We start from the raw sequence: 22,444 nt of genomic DNA on the forward strand, positions 1-22,444 counted from the left end.
ACCTTTATGAGAATCCATCTGAAAACTAATGCGGAACGTCGACAAATCGAGACTTGAGCGCTTCCCCTTATTCCCTCTCGTTAACACCGGCCGATGAGATAACTGTCCTTCTAAATAAAAAGATACGTTCAGAAATTTTGATTGTGATGGCTAGAGGGAACACTTAAGCTTTTAAATAGAGTTTGGGCTCGGACTCTCTCATCATGAGTAGTGCTTCTTTGGTTTGTATTAAGCCAGCCCATATCATAACTTAAGAATATGTATCATACTTTAATGGACCAACTTATACTTTAATTTCAATTAATGTAGACCATATAGGGATAATCCTAACATTCTCTCACTTAGGCTATATTAATTGAAGACGTACTATATATACATAAATTTATGTTGGTCTTGTGATTATTCTTAATAGTCAATCCGATCCTATAAAGTTTCAAACACCGAATCATGGTGGTAACTACATCAACAGACACAGAGCCTTCCATGGTCACAAATGTCTTTAACTCTACCGATATGGATTCAATATGGTAGTGTAGCAAATGACAACACCTCACATAATAGTGATTCATTATGTGTCATCTCCTTTGTCGGTCACATTCTCTCTCCTTATGTGTCACGAAATCTGATGTGATATCATAGAATATCTTTATGGTTCTAATGAACCTACATATGTCATATCCTTATAGTTAACTTTACTTTATGTGTAACAAGATATCCTTAAGGCTAACAACTGAAGACCTTTGGGCTTTTACTCAAGGTTTACACATACCTTGAGATTTTCACTAGATATATGTAGCTAATATGAACTCATTTATAAATATTTTATTGCATGCAAAAGAATTGATACATATCAAACATTGTTACTAAATGTAACAAATATAGATGTAAACTTTATTAGAGCAAAGCAAAACAGCTCTCACTGAATAACGGCATCCCATGATGCTTCTAAGCCCATCCGGATGACATATCGTAACAGCATTCATGATGCTTCTTAGCCCATGCTTATCACATGTCGTTCAAATACACGAGGGCGAAGACCTTTTGTTAGTGGGTTAACAACTATATCATTTGTGAAAATATGCTCTATTATAATGTTACAATTCTCAACTATTTCCTTTATGGTCAAAAACTTGAGTATCGGATACTTAGGCCTCTTGAGACCTCTGTCGTTGGTAACAGACAACACTCGTGAGCTATTGTCATAATACAATTGTATGGTCTATCCATAAAACCAAATACAACCAACTCTCTAATGAGGTTTCTGAGCCATATAGCTTGAGTAGCAACCGAAAGTCATGTTATAATCTCCACTTGTATGGTGAGGTTAATCTAGATTTCTGTTTCTCACTTTTCCGTGGTACCACACCTTGCTAACATAAAGATGACCATATTCTTGTCATCCTAATACCAAGCAAAATCTGCATCGGAATACCTTGCTAATTGCAAGTTCTTAATATGTCTATAAATCAGCATATGGTCCTTTGTCTTCCTTAAGTACCTTAAAACCTTCTTAGTCGTAACCCGGAGATCATATTTTGGATTTGACTAAAATCTGCTAAGAAGTCCAATTGCAAAAGCAAGGTTTAATCTAGTGAAAACTTATGCATACATGATGCTTCCAAGTAAACTAGTATGAGGTGCATTCCTTATTTGGGATTTCTCAATAACCGTATGGGGATCTTGTAATAGATTCAGTTTATCACCCTTAATGATAGGAGCAATTTCTATCTAGTAGTCTCGCATCTTGAATCTTTTCTAAGTACGATCAACATATGTTCTCTAAGATAAACCCAATAACGACGAGAACAATCCTAATGGATCTCAATGCCTAGGACAAGGTTCTTTAAAATCCTGTAATGACATCTGTTTTTCTCATGCAATAATACATGATTACTTCTCACAGGCAAGATATTAGCTACATGAAGCACTAGAAAGATAGTATCCCTCCTACCGACCTTGCATCATATATATTGATCTAATTTATTCTTGATATAACTAAATGAAGTTATAATACTGTGAAACTTCAATACCATTTTCTAGAAGCTTGCTCGAGATCATAAATAGACTTTTTAGTCTACACACAAGTTAACTTGAATCATCAGCTGCAAAGCCTTCGGGTTGCGTTATATAGACTTCCTTATCAAGATCTCCATTTAGAAAGTAAATTTTAATATCCATTTGGTGTAACTCCATATCAAAATAAGCTACTAATGCCATGATCACTCTAAAATAATCCCTAGAAAAGACTAAAAAGAAAATTCTTCATAATCTACTCATTTTCTCTAAGTGAAACCCTTGGCCACTAGTTTGACTTTTAAACTTCTCAATCATTCTTTGGAATCCATTTTAGTCTTATACACCACCTTTAAGCAGTTCAACAAGCTCCCAAACACCATCATATTTCATAGATTGTATCTCTTCCTTCATCATATCCAACCATAAATCTAACTAATGCAAGAACCAGTATCTATATAAGTCACTAGATCAACCAAACAATCAATATCAAAGTCATGCTCTCCCAAATAGATTATATAGCACGGTGGTATGGCCGATCGTCTCTGCTTGATAGATCTTCTAAGTGTGGCTATTACAACCTCATCATGCACCCGTAGGGCTTGAGGAACTTCATCAAAATCTATCTCAAGAATAGAGTTCTGAAACCCAATAGAATCAGTTTATGATGTAGGAGGTTCCACAATCGTCTTAAATAGGCAAAGAAAACAACATAGTTATCCCTACCATATCGATATCTTCAATAATTCATGAGCAGCTACCCTATTCGACCACATCAAAATCCAGAAACTTCACTGTCACGCCGCGAACCTTTCGGGCTCACCAACATCCCACCACAGTCATTTACTTAGATTATTTCCCAGGAGCTTACGACGTATATTTTAATCGCAAAATGAAATGCATAAGCGGAAGCATAAACAAAACTCCGGAAAAATTGAAACAAGATGACTTAAGGAAAAACCATATAATATAACACATAGTATTTTACGACTCCAGTAGGTAACGCAACATGCCGGAAAGGTCCGACGAGGGCGATACAAGCCAAAAGGGGTAACTACTACCTAAGCCCCAAAAGACATCAAAAGAAATGTGACTATTTTAAGCTCCAAAATAATCAAGCACACATTGACCCCCAAATGGTTTCTACGTCCAGACCAACTCTCAGTAAAACTGACATAATTATATTTATTTTTTGAGCAATCTAACCTTAGATTCATATTCCCCATGGTCTTATGGTCACGTGGGAGAAAATAGAGCTCAATTCGACCTCTGGACGACTTCAAACGAGCCATTTTACTTTTGACGCGCGCTGAAAAACGGAAATATGAGCTCTTGGGTCTAGGATGTTTTTCATACGATAATAGCTCCTCAAACTCTCCAAATCCAATTCTAAACCATCCATTAGTAACCTAGAGTCCTATGCTAAGTTTAAAAGCAACTTACACCAAGATTCAAGCTACTAAAGCCGACGGAAGTGCATTGAAACCCCGCGACCAGAACTGGACAGCAAGTTTTGTCCAATTTGTCCTTCAAGAACATCAAGTAACGATTCATTAAACTCGATTAAAAATAGTCACAACTTTCACCACTAACCTCCTAACATACCAAGCTAGGATTTAGAGATATCTTACCACTTTGGATAAGCAAAACCATCTCCTAAACAGCCCCTAAAGTCACGATTTTAGTGCAGGGGAAACAGTAGCTTGCTCGGTCTCTCGTGACTTCGTGGGCAGTGGCGGTCAATTCAAGAGATCACAACCATAGCTTGAGGAGATGAGGGAGTGACATTGGTTTGAGGTGGCTCACGGTTAAGGTAAGAAGATGAAGATGATGATGGTGGTGTCGTCGGGAGGGGAAGAGGAGGAGAGGGAGAGTTCGCCGAGAGAGAGAGAGAGAGAGAGAGAGAGAGAGAGAGAGAGAGAGAGATGAGGGAAAAAAGGAAAATGAGAGTTGAGGGTTTCTAAATCTTGTTCAAGAGGCTTGTCTTGCAAGTGGAAGGATGGAATGACAACTTGAGTGACTAGCCATACAAGTGGGTGAGTGATGGGCAACATGAGTGACAAGCTTGATGGATTGACACCTTAAAATGACTAATGAATGGGTGGTTGACATTGGGTCCCATATAATCTTATCCTTGTCTCTTATCCATAATTCAAGACCACTTTGGACATAAATGCCCTTAGATATTCAGCCACATGGGGAAAAGACCATAGACCAATATGCCCTCATAAATATCTAGAGAGAAGAGCAATTAACGAGGGTAAAAAGTAAACTCCAACCTTACGTCTTAATCTCGAATTTTTCCGGTTACTAAGGAATGATTCTAGAATTTAACTAACTTCGATGAGGCGACGTCCAAGATATCACTATTGAAATCCTTGAATACTCAACGTCCAAATTTCGAAGTCCAACTCATGCTCAAAATTCATGAATAGTAATTTCAATGCATCTCAAACTAACGGGCGGCTCTTAGGAGTTATGCTTATCGATCCGTGATTAGTGTCATATTTAAGAGTTATTCAAGTCATGGCAACTTTGGTTATCATGTAATTGCGAGGGCCAATCACTAGTTCCAAAGAACGCGATCGTCGGGAATCGGTTTAGGGAAATTTACAAATTATATTATGGTCAAACGGAATTACCCACGATCCAATTGTATAACGCTAGCAAATCATTCTAAAACTAATCTTAGATCGGCCTATGATAGCCCAAAATATTTCCTCGGCAATTCTTATGGTCAAAGTGTCAATCCATGGTCGAGTTCTTTGGTCTACGTACTTAAATCCTTGTTAACCATTCCCCTTTGGTTAGTCAACTCAAGAGTGATCAAGTCTAAGTGAGATTTAACTAAAATACATTTATAGGCATTTCATTCATTCATGAGCTTCGAAAAGGGTCGGAATTCAGAATGTCACAACTCTTACCCCTTATAGAAATTTCATCCTCGAAAATTTACAACAAACCCAACTACTCAAACAAATGGGGGTGCCGACGCCTCATCATTTCTTCACTTTTCCAAGTAGCTCATTTTGTTCCATGGTGCTCCCGGATTACCTTCACCAGCGAGATCGTCTTATTCCTCGGGATTTGTTCCTTCTTGTCCACGATCCTAGTTGGCCTTTCCACGTACGGTACTCTGTCGTCCATCTATATGACTTTGCGATCCAGCACATGAGTTGGGTCCGGTTCATACTTTCTCAGCATTGATACGTGGAATACATTATGAACTTGTGACGAAGTTGGCGGCAAAGCTAGGCGATACGCCAAGGTTCCAATTCGTTCTAAAATCTCAAAAGGACCAACGTACCTTGGGCTCAGGTCCCCCTTTTTTTTCCAAATCGGGATAAACCTCGCATTGGCGACACTTTGAGGAAAACATGATCTCTCACTTGAAATTTTAAAGGCCTACGCCGCTTATCCGTATAACTCTTCCGGCGACTACGAACCGTTTTTAACCTTTCTCCGATGATTTTTGCTGCCTCAACCGACTGTTCCACCCACTCTAGACCCATTATACTTCTTTCACCAACCTCATTCCAGCATACCGAAGGTTTGCAAGTTCTGCCATACAATGCTTCAAATGGTGACATTCTAGTACTCTCTTGATAAGTGTTATTGCGGGCGAACTCTGCCAAGTGCAACCGCTCTTCCCAACCTCCTTTAAAGTCTATCATACAAGCTCGCAGCATATCCTCAAGCGTCTAAATTGTCCTTTCAGATCGTGCATCCTTCCGAAGATGATAAGCCGTACTGTACTACAGCTTTATCCCTATAGCCTCTTGTAGGCTTTTCCAAAATGAAGCGGTGAACTTGGGATCTTTATCGACGTAATCGTCACGGGAACTCCATGTAGTCCGATTATCCGTCGTATATACAACTCAGCATATCTATCCATGGTGAAGTCCTTTCGTACAGCTAGGAAAGGCGCAGATTTAGTCCACCTATCCACAATTATCCAAATCGAGTCATAACCTCTCTGACTTCTCGGCAAAGCCATGACGAAATCCATCGTAATATGCTCCCACTACCATTTGGGGATCTCTAATTGCTGAAGTATACCCCTGGGCTTACAGTATTGTGCCTTCACTTGTTGGTATGTTAAATACTTAACTACATGCTTAGCAACATCCACCTTCATTTCGTTCCACCAGTAGTGTTGTCGCAAGTTGTGATACATCTTTGTGCTACCCGGATGAATGCTATAGTTACTTCGGTGAGCTTCGACGAGGATCCTTTCCCTCAACTCCTCATCTTTGGGTATGCACAATTGTCCACAAATCTTCAATATCCCCTCATCGGATACTTGAAATTCAGGCTTCCTTTTGGTTGGATCCATTTTCGGAATCTTCCGGATGTTAGGGTCCGTAGATTGCAAAGTCTTAACCTTTTCCCGAATGTCCAATTCAACTCTCAACGTAGCAAATAAGCTTGACAAATGGCAAACTTTGAATCTGAACTCTAAGTCTCTTATTCCCTTAAGTAAGGTCCATTCCCTAACCATCAAATGCGCGATGCTCGATTTTCGACTAAGTGCATCCGCTACCTTATTTGTCTTCCCGGGGTAATATAGAATATCATGGTCATAATCCTTAAGCAATTCTATCCATCGATGTTACCTCATATTGAATTCCTTTTGGGAAAACAAGTACTTCAAGCTCTGATAGTCGGTATAGATCCGAAACATTTCCCCACACAAGTAGTGCTTCCAAATCTTCAATGTAAATATAATCGCAGTAAGTTCCAAGTCGTGCGTTGGGTAGTTCATCTCATGCGGTCTTAACTGTCATGACGCATAAGCAATAACTCTTCCATGCTGCATTAATACGCATCCTAATCCCTTTAGCGATACATCGCTATAGATCTCGTATCCTTCAGGACCGGAAGGAATCGACAATACTAGTGCGGTTGTCGGCCTATGCTTAAGCTCTTGAAAACTCCTTTCGCACTTACCCGTCCATTCAAACCGTGTATCCTTCTTCGTCAACTTTATCGGAGGGGTAGCTATCGAGGAGAACTTTTATACAAAACGCCCGTAATATCTTGCCAATCCTAAAAAACTTCGAACTCCGGTAGGCGACGTCGGTCTTGGCCAATTTGCAACCGCTTCGATCTTCGAGGGGTCTACTAAGATTCCATTCTCGGAGATCATATGTCCAAGAAACGCTACTTTATTGAGCCAAAACTCGCACTTACTAAACTTAGCGTAAAGCGAGTGTTCTCTTAATATCTATAGAACTACACTTAGATGCTACTCATGTTCCTCAGAGCTCCTCGAGCAAATCAAGATATCGTCGATGAACACAATGACGAATTGATCTATAAACTCCTTAAACACCCAATGTATTGATCCATAAAAGCAGCTGGGGCATTAGTCAATCCAAATGGCATGATTGTAAACTCTAATGTCCATATCTTGTCCGAAAAGCCGACTTCGGTATATCTTCCTTCTTGATCCTTAATCGATGATAATCCATTCTCAAGTCGACCTTAAAAAACACGAACGCCCCTTGCAAGTGATCAAATAAGTCATCTATTCTTGGCAACGGATACTTGTTCTTGATGGTCACTTGATTCAATTGTGCGTAATCAATGTACGGACGCAATGATCCATCCTTCTTCCTTACAAATAGCACCGACGCTCCCCATGGAGACGCACTAGGATGAATAAACCCTTTATCCAATAGTCTTGTATTTGGACCTTCAATTCCTTAAACTCCGATAGGGACATTCTATAGGACGCCTTCAAGTTCGACTCCGTTCCAGGAGCTAACTCAATTAAGAACTCCAATTCCCTTTCAAGTGGCAATCCCGATAATTCTTGAGGAAAGACATCGGGAAAATCGCGCACCACGACTATGTCTTCTAGCCTCGATTCCTCAATCGTCGGGTCAATTACGGCAGCCGGATACGCTTGGTATCCTTCGTCTAACAACTTAGTCACCTCAAGTGACGAGATCAAAGGGATTGAGGTTGCTCCTCGACTCCCTACAAATTCAAATCTTGGGTGACCAATTGGACAGAATTCTATCACCCCGCCACCACAATCCAAAACAGCCCTTTGTTTACCCAACCAATCCATCCCAATTATAACATCAAAGTCAAACATACTCGGAAGAGACAAGTCTATCGGTTCCTCTCTACCACCAATAACCATTTTACATCCCGAACATCCTAATGAAACTAATACTTTATCCTTTAAGGGCGTGGTAACATGCAGTAGTACTTCTAACAATTTTCATTCCATTATAGCTAGTTCAGCAAATTGTGCAAATACAAAAGAATGCGATGCTCCATGATCAAATAAAGTATAGGCAACATAATCACATAAAGTAACCGTACCTGTGACCATGCCGGGCGCATTCTCCGCCTCCTTATTCGCCACAACATATTCCTTTCCTTGAGATGGCGGCCTATTCAGATTGTTCTGCGAGGCGGCTCCCGCTTAAGGTCCCGCCTGAGGTCTCTAAGCTCGGAACCGAGGTCCCGGTGCTTGACTCGGGCGGTTCCTTTTCTGATGGCCATGTTGACCACACTTAAAGCACACGTCTATCCCGCTCGGGCAAGGTCCATTTCCATATCTCTTTCCACACAGACGACAATTCTAGTTGGACTGATAAGCAGGCTTCCCAATATTCTTCTTAACTGGAGGGACAAAGCGTCGATTGTTTGCCATAGGCCTCTTGCCAAAGTGGCGATTATCCCTTACTAGAGCAAACCGCAATCCGGAAGCTACAGCTCTTTCCTTCATGTCTCGCTCAACCATCTAGTCTCTTTCGTTCATCTCATTGTAGTCCCTCAAGTTCGGGAGTATCAACTAACTGCGAAGTTCTAGCCTCAACCTATCCCCAAACTTTCGCGCCCTATCGAGAGGGTTTTCAACCATCCTCGGTGCTTACTTAGACAACCTTGAGAACTCAGCCTCATCTTGGTTGATTGTTAGGTGGTTTTGCCGAGGTTGCTGAAACTCAACTAATTTCTGTTCTTGAGCGATCTCTGAGAAATATTTTCCATTGAACACTTCGGTAAAGGCGATCTAGTTTGGCACTATCCCTTTTGGGAAAACTCTTCCTTTGGTGGCTTTCCTCTAGTCATTTGCAGTACCTTGGAGTTGGTACACTGCCATGATCACTTTTCAGCCTTAGTGCACCCCAAGACCTCAAAAGCTTTTTCCAATTCTTTGATCCAACGAGGGGTAGCCTCGGGATCCCCTTTTTCATCATACTTGGTCGGTTTCAACTTTAGAAATTGCTCCACAAGCTGACCCATCTAGCGATTCTCATGTCCATTCCCATTACCACCTCTATTACCATTTCCATTATTTCCATTTGCTATATTAGCAGCAGCAATAGTAGCCTCGGCGGCCTGGGCAATGGTGGCGATCCTTTCTTGAGCCTACATGCCCATCGGGTTTCCTATCTCTTCCAAGGCTTTGATGACCCCATCGATCCTTTGGTCTCCCATGGGTTGGGCCCTTGAGCTAGACACTCCTCAGCTATCATCATTGAAGAGTGATCAAGTCTGAACGAGATTTAATCGAAATATATCGATGGGCATTTCATTCATTCATAAGCTTCAAAAAGGGTCGGAATTCGGAATGTCACATTAGGTGGCCTAGGCTGCACAAGGTTCGACTTGTCCGCAACGATGGAGACCCAATCCCACTACTTGGCTTTACTGGGGCTACCGTCTATTATCCGCCGAGGGTTATCGGGTAGTTTAGGGTTCCACAGGAAATTTTAACATCGTCGAGACCGGAAAGTCCTCAAGGGGAAGAAGAAGGAATTGTTCGAGGCCAAGATTGAGTACATCAAGGACTCCCCGAAGAGATCCCAAATCGAGGATATAGAGTAACCGGATGACATGATGGGCGAAGTGAACCTTCATAGGGCGTTATCCGAGTATATCCACCATTTCAAGATAGCCAAATGCAGCTTTATCGAGCCGTACATGCCGGAGTATATCGTCCTCTACGTACCGGGAGTGGAGCCTTACTTACGTACTTGAGGATATGGGATGTCCGGCTTATGATGGAGATGGGCGATCTTAAATTGGGGAGCTTCAAATTGGAGAGCTTGACTTCTCCTAGGATGTTAAGGATATCTTAGGCCCCAAACGTCCTAGACTTGGATAGGAGGACTCCATCAAGTTTAGGATATATGAGCATTATATTGTTTTAGCTTTTGAACACTCTTTGAGAGTTTTATTTGAAATAAAATCAATTGATTTTCTTGTTTATGCATATAGAGGCATTCCTTTTCTCTATGCATTAAAACTATTGTCATGGGTTACGCTTATTTTAATTACATGATTTCTCTTGAAGAATGAATGAAAGAACTACCCGCATGAAGCTAAGAATCATATGGTAGTCCTTTCCCTCATTAATCAACGGAAAACATGCAATTAAAAGGATTCAATCCTTCTAATGCTTTTTATGTTGTCACTCTTATGTTCTTATTATTCTCAAAACATGTGTTCTTTAACTACGGAACAACCTCGACATCGTTTCAGAACACGACTAAAAACCGGAATGGAGCGAGAAGAGTTAACTTCAAGGGTTGGTGTTCTAGAGATCCAAGTAACCACTCTGGTCACCATGATGGCAGAAATGAAGGCTTTATTGGAAGCTTCTCATGCCGGACAGGCAGCAGTACCTAATCCGAATAACTCCACTCATCCATCATAGTCTAATAATCCCGACAAGGGGTAAATTGAAGATGCCCAACATATCCCAAAAGTTAATCGGGCACTAAATGTTAACCCTCAGCCTAAAACATCACCCGTGGTTATCAACCTAGATAAGGAGGAGAAAGAGAAATCTGCAGTTAAGGCCGAGGAAGGAGCGAAGAGATTGGCCAAGATTGAAGAGTATCTAAGTAGCCGGGACTATAAGTTGGCCTGCTTTGATAAGATATCCCCTTTCGCCAAGATTGAAGTGCCATCTAATTACAAAGAGCTCGAAATTTGTTAGAAACTATAATGGGACAAGTTGTCCCTGCGCTCACCTAAAGTATTACTTGTGCAAGATGGCGTATTATTCTGATTATGTCCCGTTGCTAATGAACACATTTCAAGAAAGCCTCTCGGTGCTACTCTAGCATGGTTCATTGAGCTAGACTTGGAAGATTATGATGGTTGGGAAAATCTGGCTGAGGATTTCCTATACCAAGACAAGTTCAACACTACTACCGCCCCTATTATGGAGGACTTGTTCCGCATGGTGCAAGGGAAGACCGAGGCAATCCGTATATATGCCTAGAGATAGCGGGCCTTGGCGATGCAAGTTAAGCCGTCCATTCCCAAAGACGAGTTGGTTGATATGTTCTTTTACCCTATGAGTATTTCGACGGACTAAATACTTGAGGGTTCTAGACCTTTGTTCATTTGATAAAAGTAGCAGAGAGGCTAGAATGGGCCATAAGGGAAAGAAAAGCTCCAAAGGCACCACTAAGGCGCCAATATCCACCGAGGAAGGAACAGAGACTGGAGTTGACATTGCGTTTGTACCGACCCCCCCAAAACCTAAGTAGTTCTCCAACACAACGAGAGGAGACTCATCTTGGTCGACTCCGAAGGCACAAGAACCAAAGAAAAAGCCACCTCCTAAATAGATTACGCCTCTCCCCGGGCCGTTATCAAAGCCGCTCCCCATGTTATCGGAGGAGCGCTTAGTCGCGAAGGAACCACCAAGGCCGAACCTAACAAAATTTATTGGGTATAATGAGAGAAAATCATATACCTACCATATGAGAGAAAAGGGGCATGGTGTCGATAATTGTCGGGCTCTCCAACATAAGATTCAAGCCCTTATAAACATTGGGATCTTGAAGTTTGATGAGATGAGGCCAAGAGTGTAGAGGAACTTTTTATTTGAATATCAAAGACTAAGCTTCATATGGGGTGACAAAGAAAAGGAGAGATTGGATTTCTTAGTTCACATCAACAAATTACAAGGTGTTACGGACGTGGTGCCATTAAGTCCTGGAGGGATTGTGGAGGAGGTGACCAATTGATATGAGGAAGATATTGTATTGGGGCGCGAAGAAGCTAGGTCATTTGAAACTGTCATGGACTTTCTAGAATAAATCGGTCTATGCTAGTTGTTTGCTTTGTGTTGTTTTCATTCAGTCATTCGATTCATTTTGTAAGAAAAACTCTTTGACACCTTGGATCTTGCGTCGTTGGTTCAAGGTGGTCTATTTTGTAAAATGGCCTTATCATTTGAATTTCAATAAATGCATATGCACATTTATTAAGGACGCATGGGAATATTCTAAACCGGATCGATGATGATACTTGTCTTTGATTTTCAAAAACTTGAGGCCGGGTTCCCATATGCTTCCTAATTTTCAAACGAATTTTAGAGGAATGAAGATATCCGATGACACAAGAATTAGTTCCTATTTCATGATTTACTTTTGGTAAATTAATTTTCATGTTCAAATCATAGGAACGAGGATATCTAATGACACGAGGATTAGTTCTTATTTCTTGATTTACTTTTGAGAAATTACCTTTCATGTTGAGATTAGAGGAATGAAAATGTCCAATGATAAGCGGATCAATTTCCTTTTCCTTCATTTTTTTCCATTGAAAACATCTTTCAAAAGGGTTTTGCAAAATTACATACATAAACTTTGATGTCACTCACATGATGATTTGTGCAGAAGCTATAGAGGAACAGTAGTACTTCAAGAGGGTAAACATGATCGTTCTAATGAAAATACCTCCTATACAATTTAACTTTGCAACCTACTCCTCTTGACCAAAGTTGAAGATGGTCAATCATTCAAGCTCTTGGAAGAGATGCTTGAAGATCGACAAGGAGAGTTCATTAAGGCAAATCATTCCTGTTCTACCAAAGGAGCATAAATGGATAATGTGTGGGGCAAGATGTCCAAGCGTGACTACTCTCCCAACCATGAAAGGGAACGAACCGGATCATCTATTTTGGTAAAAAAGGACGTATCGTTCCTAAATAATTTTCAATCAGAGGTGGAAAAAATGTTTCCTATTTTTTTCCTCTCGGCTGATGAACAGAGGCAAGACACCCAAGAAACGATGCTTTCAAATGACAAAACAGGGAGTACCCCCTTTGTGGCATCTCAAACATGCATTTAGGATAAATGATTTTAAGAGCATTTTTATGGCTCATTTGTGAACAAGATCCTCGAGGAAGCCTGAAAAAGTCTTCTTTGTCAATTAGAAGTCTCTTTGTAAAAGATCATTTGAGAAGAAAGAATTCAAACTTTATAGATTGGCATATTTAGTAAAGAGATACTTTCTATTAATAGAGTGAAAACCAAGAATCCATTTTTCGTTGCAAACACGAATCGGCTTAGATCACTTGCATCATGCATATCGGGCATGCATCATTTTTATGCATATTCTCTCTTGAAAGATGTTGACAAATCAAGGTAGAAGAATCCAAATGAAAGGAAAATGCCAAGACCCAAAGGACGAATGTGAAGGATAAATTGGATCGATTCCGAGGGTCCATTTTATATGCCATTTAGAAATAAGCTTTCTTTTCTTTGATAGAGAAACATGAAACACTACAAAGGCAATGCAATTAAGACAATTGCTACGATGCCATGTGACAAGTTCCAAATGGAGGGTTTGTCAAGCCACCGAGTGATAGATAAAAAAAGTCAAGGACTCGGATGATTGAGATAGATAACCAAAATCAGCAAAAAAGATTAATTGGAAGCAAATCCCTCTCTTCCTGTCAAGAGATCAATCTAGGGGTAAAATTCTCATATGCCACCAAGAAAGCATATTGTAGTAAGGTTATCAAGTCCAAAAGTGACAAGCATTGACATACGCCCTACTGGGGCAAAAAGCGACCAAAGAGGATAATTTCTTCAATCATCGAAAATGCAACACCTCAAAGGGAGTATCATGTTGCTAAATAATTCAAATGAAGTCAAATGTGGGCAAATACTCATTTCTTCATGTGTAGGTACAAAGACGTCTTCAAATTGGGTTGGAAGTCGCTAAAGAATATAGAAAAATACTAAGGCATTTGACCGAGACGGATAATGTCCAATTGGGGCAAATGGACCGTGGATGTGGCCAAAAGTCCTCTCGTACACAATACCTTCAAACTTGGATGGAGAAGAATGGGGGTATCCTGTAAACACCGATGCAGGTTCAAAAGGAGAAAACCCCAAGTAAAGCTTGCCTAGGTCAAGCTAGGAGCTTGTGCATTCAAATGCACGGAAACAAGTGATATGTATTTGTTCCAAATCATTTGCCAAGCTGTTCGCTCGTCAAATGTTTAACTTTCTTTGTCGGGACATGAGAATCAAGACAATGATGATTGAAAGCCATTGTCAAGAATGCACGAAAGTGTTACCCATCCATCCTCAAAATCAGAGATGTTTGTAAGTATGGGTAATTCTTGAGAAGTGCTAAATTGGAAAACTGAGTTTTTCTTTGATCACATTATTTGCATTCATGTTTAAAATTGGAGGTTATTTGAACACAATTGGAACATGCATGGTGCATCACAAATCCCCATAGAGGGTAAATTTTAGAAAAAAAAACGAAATGAACCTTTCCAATAAGAGTTATTTAAACCATTCAAATGATGTTTTCTCGGAGACAAGAGGCAAGCCTAATCCAAACATGTCCTACACATACTTGAGAGATGAGTGGAGTGTAAGGGACAGCAAAACCTTGAACTACGGACATAGGGGTCATTCATAGTGATTACATGGATTGGGAAGACGGAAGGCATTTATTTTTTTATCCTAAACACTGCAGGGGACTATTGATAACCCCTTTGAACAACGATTTCATTTCTTTACCCCTGTCAAGAGTCACCAACATCGGGGCTAAATGGAGGTGAGTCCAGTGGCATCGGGAGGTAAATGGTTAGAAATTTTCTTACTCGGACTAGCATCAATCTTCGTATGTTGCTTGACATTTAAACTTATACGGTAATTCAAGTGCTTTAGGATGATGAAAAGCATTTCGTTTCTCTATCATATACACTTTTATCCTTTACACAGCCTAATTAAGCCTGCATATTCATTTCATAAACCCCATTGTTGATCATTGCCTATTCCAAGACAAAAAGGACATCACTTCAAAGCGGCGAAAAGACAGAATTTATAGAGAATTCCCAAATTTATTTTAAGCATGCTATGATTCAATCTGCATACCCGGCATAATCATTAAAAATTTTGTTTCCAAAAGAAAAGGAAAAGGCGGGATTTCAATATAAAAAAAATGCGAAAAAGAAAAAGGGAGGAAAAGCCAATCCATGCATCAAGAAAAGCAAAGCGCCTGGTAAAAGCAAGGCCAATGCCCATTCAAGTACTCGTACACTTGCAAATCATATGTTTGATCTTGTAAGTATCAAAAAATTGCATGATAGCTTCATCCCCAGCGAGATCTGGTTGTAAAAGAAAATCTCCAGGGGAGTTAGATCACGAAAAATATTGCATATTTATATTATGGCTTAAGTACACCCCAAGTGCCATAAGTTGTGTACGGCGCTCACTTTAGTGCTAAAACTTTCAAATCGATCACTTTAGTGCTAAGTTTTTGTAACTTCGATCACTTCGGTGCCAAAACTTTCAAAACGATCACTTTAGTGCTAAGTTTTTGTAACTTCGATCACTTAAGTGCCAACTTCTTTTAAAAACGATCACTTTAGTGTCAAATTCACAGAGCCATGTCATCTCAAATATTAATAAAAAATACTACGTGTCGAATTTTCGGCAAGCCACGTTAGCTACGGCACTAAATTGATCGTTTTTAAAAGAAGTTGGCACTTAAGCGATCGAAGTTACAAAAACTTAGCACTAAAGTGATCGATTTGAAAGTTTTGGCACTAAAGTGAGCGCCGTACACAACTTATGGCACTTGGGGTGTACTTAAGCCGTTATATTATATTCGGGTGACGAAAACATAAACAAAAAGTTTACACCATTCTAACGTGATTAGAGGTGTTCTCTGAAGATAAATGTGCACTTCAAAGGCTGTTGGTGTATTCAGAAGAGCGAAGACGCTCTTCGAAGAACAACCCAAAGGGCCGGGGTCGGTGGCGGATCCGCAATGATCATCAAAGTCAAACCCTTTCATATATTCAAGGCCAAAATAAGCCTTTTTCGGTCCTCAATCCTTACCTACATTACAACCCTAGAAAGCCTTTTCCGATTAAGGCACTTAGATTAACGTAGAGTTAAATTATTCTAAGCATTGCTCGAAGAAGTACGAGCAAGATTGTTTCTTTCTCATTTTGCAAGACTCTTGACTTATAGACCTAGAGCAAATGATGAAGATTTTCATTCAATAGCCTTGACTCATTTGTGAGTCCCCCTTAGAAACCGTTGACCAAGCCTAACATTACTGTCCTTCAGAAGATCTCCCGATCAATCGAAATGTATATATTGCGAATAATCCCGAATCCTAGGCATAGGTATGATAGGAAATTCAAGTGCTTTCAAAATGAAAAATCGTTATCTCAAATTGGTGAGAAGCCCTCTTTGATTGGAATACTCCAATTGATGTTTTAAACGAACTCTTTAAGTAATTTCAAATCGTTGGATTCAAACTTTCCCCACAAGGAATTTTTTATCACTTTATCATGTTGCAAGATATTTTGGATAACCTCTAGCATCATAATACATTCACTTAAACTTTCCCACGACTTCGATTTAAGTCGTAAAGTTTTGTCGGTTTGATAACGGATACCACCTCAAAGATCAATAATCTTTTCTTGTGGAGAAAAATTTTTAGGTTTAAACTTCTGCAGAATTCCCGGTAACCCCGGATCCCGGAAGAACACCATCACTCTTGGAAAGAAAGAGTTTGCGGGTTTAAACTTTTGAAGGATCCCCGGTATCCCCATACCTCAGAACGCTATCTCTCTTGTTAAGAAAGAATTTACATGTTTAAGCTTCTGTAGGATCTCCGGTATCCCCGGATCTCATAACGCTATCTCTCTTGGTAAGAAAGAATTTACATGTTTAAGCTTCTGTAGGATCCTTGGTATCCGAGATTCCAGAGCACTACTTCTTTTGTGAAGAATAATTTTCAGGTCTAAAGCTTCAGCAGGATTTCTAGTAACCCCGGATCTTAGAAGGATGCCTCTTTCAGTAAGGGAAAATTTTTAGGTTTGAACTTCTGCGGGATTCCTGGTATCCCCGGATCCCAGAATGGCACCTCTTTTGGTTTGAGCTTCTGCAGGATTCCTAGTATCCCCGGATCCCAGAATGGTACCTCTTTCAAGAAGAAAAAATTTTTAGGTTTAAGCTTCAGCAGGATTCCCGATAACTCCAAATCCCATAAGGACGCCTTTTTCGGGAATGAAAAATTTTCAAATTTAAGCTTCTACGGGATTCCCGGTAACCTTGATCCTAGAAGAACGCCTCTTTCGGTAAGGAAAAATTTTCAAGTTTGAGCTTCGCAAGACTCCTCGGCATCTCCGGATCCTAGAATGGCACCTCTCTCGATTTGAGCTTCTATAGGATTCCTGGTGTCCCCGGATCCCAAAAGGACACCTCTTTTGGTAAGGCAAAATTTTCGGGTTCGAACTTATGTAGGATTCTTGGTATCTCCGGATCCCAGAATGGCACATCTTTTGGTTAGAAAAAATTTTCAGGTTTGAGCTTCGTAGAATTTCTAGTAACCCCCGGATCCCAAAAGGAAGCTTCTTTCGGTAAGGAAAAATTTTCAGATTTAAGCTTATGTAGGATTCCTGGTAACCCCGGATCCCGGAAGAATACCTCCTTCGGTAAGGAAAAATTTTCAGATTTGAGCTTCTGCAAAATTCTTGGTATCCCCAAATCCCGGAATGGCACCTCTCTTGGTTTGAGCTTCTGCAAGATTCCTAGTATCCCCGGATCCTAAAAGAACGCCTCTTTCGGTAAAGAAAAATTTTCATGTTTGAACTTCTGCAGGATTCCTAGCATCCCAAGATCCCGGAATGGCACCTCTTTCGTTAAGGAAAAATTTTCAAGTTTGAGCTTCTATAAGATTTCTGATATCCTCGGATCCCGGAATGGCACCTTTCTTAGTAAGATAATACGGGTTGGAGCCTCTTTTGATCCATGGTCTTTCCATATCTTAGAATGGCACCCAAGAGCAATTTTCGGAATTGTACCTCTTCCCTTTGCCCACAAAGCGGCACTAGAGTAATCTTGTCTTCTTTATGACGAGTCCTTTTTTAAGAAATATGATATGTAGGTGTCTAGGAACACAGTTCAAGCTCAAAGCCGAATAACTCACGACTCATCGTTCCAAAAACACGATGATTTTGATACATCTCTCTGCAAGTGTTCGGTGGTTAGTAGCCACGAGGTTGTCATCCTCCGGACTGGATTGCCGGCCTTCGACTTTAGAAGATTTCCTTTCCACAAATCCTCCACGAAGGAGGTAATCCTCAAAGGTATTTGAAGCTACAGTTCAAGTTCGCAGCCCAAAAGCCCGTAACTTGCCGCCTAAAGATAGGTGACCACCTTTTCGATGAGTGTGCATTGGTTAGTAGCCTCAAAGCTGTCACTTTCCGGAATGGATAGTAACCGATAGCCTCGAAAAAGAACTATTCTTTCTCTCCAAACCCTCCACGGAAGAAGTACTCCTCAAAGGTATTTCAAAGCACAGTTCAAGTTTAAAACCCAAATGCTCGTAACTTGCCACCTAGAAATACGGTGACCGTCTTTTTCGTGAGTGGGCGTCAATTAGTAGCCTCGGAGCTCTCAATGTCCGAAACAGATAGCAGCCAATAGCCTCGGAATAAATTACCTTTCTTTAACAAGTCCTTCTACAAGTGTACATAAGTTAGCATGCCTCTGATCTTTGATATCCGCAAGTGTTTGCAACCTATAGCCTTAGAAGATTTTTTTTAGGACCTAAGTGTCATACTTTAAGTACTCCATAGCAAGAGACTTAGGCATAGAATCTTAGGTCACTAAAAAAAAGGGAAGGGGGGCATTCTGACCATCCCTAACATCCTAGAGTGTCATGTACATCATATATCCCGATAGGCAGGTGCTAGGTAAAGCTCTTCCTCTAACATCTCCCATGTCCTTAACAACATGGAATGTGGTTTTGGGTCTAAGTACCGTGACCTTTAGCTAACCTTCGTGGGACAGGTAAAGTGCACTTTAGCTTCCCGAGACCCGTTCCATAAGCGGGTTTCCTCATTCTAGTGAGCAAATACAATGCTAAGCGAAATTCCCTCTTTCCAATAGCCTTTTCATGGGTCCGAGGACCGTGAACTATGTTTTTTCAAAATTTCCTTTTCATGGGTTCAAGACCGTGAACTAAAACTTTTCAATAGCCTTGTCATAGGTCGAAGACCATAAATTGAATCTTTTCAAAATTGCCTTTTTGTGGGTCAAAAACCGTGAACTAAGACTTTTCAATAGCCTTTTCATGGGTCAAAGAGCGTGAATTGAGTCTTTTCAATCGCCTTTTCACGGGTCAAAGACCGTGAATTGAGTCTTTTTAAAATTGCCTTTTCATGAGTCAAAGACCGTGAACTGAGACTTTTCAATAGCCTTTTCATGGGTCAAAGACTGTGAACTAAGTCTTTTCAATCGCCTTTTCATGGGTCCAAGACCGTGAATTAAGTCTTTTCAAAATCGCTTTTTCATGGGTCAAAGACCGTGAGCTAAGACTTTTCAATAGCCTTTTCATGGGTCAAAGACCGTGAACCGAGTCTTTTCAATTGCCTTTTCATGGGTCAAAGACCGTGAATTGAGTCTTTTCAATCGCCTTTTCATGGGTTCAAGAGCGTGAATTGAGTCTTTTCAAAATCGCATTGTCATGGGTCAAAGACTATAAACTAAGACTTTTCAATCGCCTTTTCATAGGTCAAAGACCATGAACTAAGTAATAGCCTTTTCATGGGTCAAAGACCGGGAATTAAGTCTTTTCAAATTGCCTTTTCATGAGTCTAAATACTACGAATTGTGTCTTTTCCTTTGAGGGCCAAGCTCGTATGTTTATACAATCGTCCTAGAGGTTTTGTTTGTTTTAGTTAAGCTTGTATGCGCAAGTTGGAGCTAGTTCTCCGAGTAAGTCTCCTTAATTTTGGTCTCGATAGTTACTTTGGCGATTTTCCCAAGCACTGTCAAGTTAGCTTTTTGACAAAATTAGAAGTCTTTTCGTATTGAAATGGAACCTCTTTGAGCTCCCATACCAAGAGAGGCAGTTGTTGACACCTAATTTTGACGATCCCGTATTATATTTCATTTGTTTAATTTGTTAAATACGCATCTTTTCTGGAGTTATTAAAAATATAAAAAAATTAATTTAAAATATAAAAAATTAATTAATTAATTTGTTATTTTCTTTTTTTTAAAAGGAAAAAATTAATTAAAAAATTTGGGTCGGGCCTAATTGGCCCTTGCCCGCGCGAGCCAACCCAATTGGACTTGGTTTTCCCACAAGCTTTGCCCACTTCCCTTTTTATGCTCATCCACAGCCCATCTCTCATTTTCTTTTTTTTTATCAGCCCACATTTACCCCCTTTCATGAACGAGAGATTAGCTTCCATATCTCGGTTTCCTCATTACCAACTCTTTGTACACCATCACTTGTCATTGCTCTCTTCCTTGGTCTTCCATCACCCACGTCCCCATCAAAGGAGATTGATCAATAGCCACATGAAGAAGCTTGGGGAAGGAGGCATAGATGAGAATATAAGCAGATCGAGGTGGGCAGGCTGTTGTTTTGGCTAGGCAAAAGCAAAAGGGAAGAAAATGATGAAGGGAAGGGTGAGAGTAGGTCCGTTGGCAAGGGAAGTTTGAGTGCGGTTGAGCACTATGAAAGGGGGGAGTGACAAAAGAAAAAAGAGAGAAGGAAAGGCATGGGCAAGAAAAGAGCAGAGGGAGGAGCATACGCCGTCTTCTTTTCGGCTCTTAGCCTTACTCACGTTACACGTCAGCTGCGCCACCACTGCTGCCCGTCAACCGCCCACCAGCATCCCCTCGCATCGGGTAAGCCCATCTCCCTCCCTCGCCCCCATATTTACCTAGATAGTTGTCCGCAATTTGCGCGTCAACCGCCCACTGATGTATTAACAACCAGTGTATTAACAATGGCCTGGACCAACCTTGTTGCACGTTTTAAACTTTGCCCGAGCCATCTCTTGTTTGAAAAGCATGTTAGCCCGTTGTTAATACACTGGTTGGGACTGGGTCGATTCGGCTCATCGATCGACATGTAGAGAGGCTAGTCAATTCGAGACCCTATTGATTGTTGAGCAGTGGACATAAAGGACAAGTTCGAGCTTCACCCATTTGGTTGATTCGCCACCGGCAGCTGGGCGTTAGGCAGAGTAGCTAGCGCTCAGCCTTCGGGGTGTCCGCCGCGGGGGGAGAAACCGAAGTAAATGGCTCGATCAAGGGCGAGAGTGGTTGAAGTAGCGACCGAACGGAGGTTCACTAGGACGGCTCAGTAAGGTCGGTCCAGGCGGGGCCTTCATTCCTAGAGCACGAGTAGGTCCCGACAGTGAGGCGATGTGAACCGGTGGTCGCACATGAGTAGACCCGAACCGGTGGCATTGAAGGTGGATCTCGGTTTCGTTGTTTCGCCGCATTTTCGATGAGCGAGTCCAAGCGAGCAAGTCATGGTTGCTGCTGTTGACTTGTAGGAGGTCCAATGGGCGCAGCTAGGCGATGGTGTTATGAACAAGTCCCAGTGACACGTGTAGCAAATGGGCGAACAGTCATGGCGGGCAGATTTCAACGTGCTTGTCCCGGCGACTCGACGAACGTAATGGGCTCGCACTCGGGAAATCTGGCGGAGCATGGTCCGGCAGTGGTGTGGTGAACGATTTTCGACGGAGTACGGTGAGGTGAACGAAGGTCATTGGCGTCGAAAGGGCAAGGTCGCCGTCGGCGTCACGCAGGTGGGGCGCCGCGCAAAGAAGATAATGAACAAGACCAGCAAGCCATTCCACGTCTTTTGTTGGTTGTCGTGTGGGCTGAGCGAATAGGTTGGTGAGGGAGAAGAAAAGATTTTGGGTTTGGGCTATTTTGTTCAAGAGAGTGGCTGTTTTGGGCAGATAGGGAGCTAGGCCGGAAGGAAATTTAGGCCTAGTTCGGTTAAGACAAAAGAATTGGGCCTGGTTCTTTTGTGCCGACCGGGCCCGGCTCCGGTTCTCTCTCTCGAACTGGGTCAGGCCCAAAAACTCGATCCAGGTCCGGTCCGAAAACCCGACCCCGACTCGGTCCCTTTTTAATTAAATAAATAAATAAAATCATAAAAAAATTATAATAAAGTAAATAAAAAATAAAAAAAAATCCAAAAAATCAGAAAATTTCACAAAATTAGAAAAATGGTCTCCTTGACCTTTTTTCCCCTCATGTGAAATTTTAAACCTCGGATTGGCGTTGATTGAAGACCGATGTCTGTCCGGGTCCGGTCTAATCTCGATGTACTTCGACCTTCACGTCATAGTTGTTTGTTT

At 41.1% G+C, this 22,444-nt stretch overlaps 1 long non-coding RNA gene across 1 annotated transcript; it reads left to right on the forward strand.

The window, feature by feature from the left end:
* Positions 1-6,909: 6,909 nt before the first annotated feature.
* Positions 6,910-22,228, forward strand: LOC115752659. The gene is made up of 3 exons (XR_004016775.2): positions 6,910-6,920; positions 8,131-8,134; positions 22,069-22,228. It is a non-coding gene; the product is annotated as an uncharacterized LOC115752659 (long non-coding RNA).
* The last annotated feature ends 216 nt before the right edge of the window (positions 22,229-22,444 follow it).

This window comes from Rhodamnia argentea, chromosome 8, assembly GCF_020921035.1.
Source record: "Rhodamnia argentea isolate NSW1041297 chromosome 8, ASM2092103v1, whole genome shotgun sequence".
Classification (NCBI taxonomy): domain Eukaryota; kingdom Viridiplantae; phylum Streptophyta; class Magnoliopsida; order Myrtales; family Myrtaceae; genus Rhodamnia; species Rhodamnia argentea.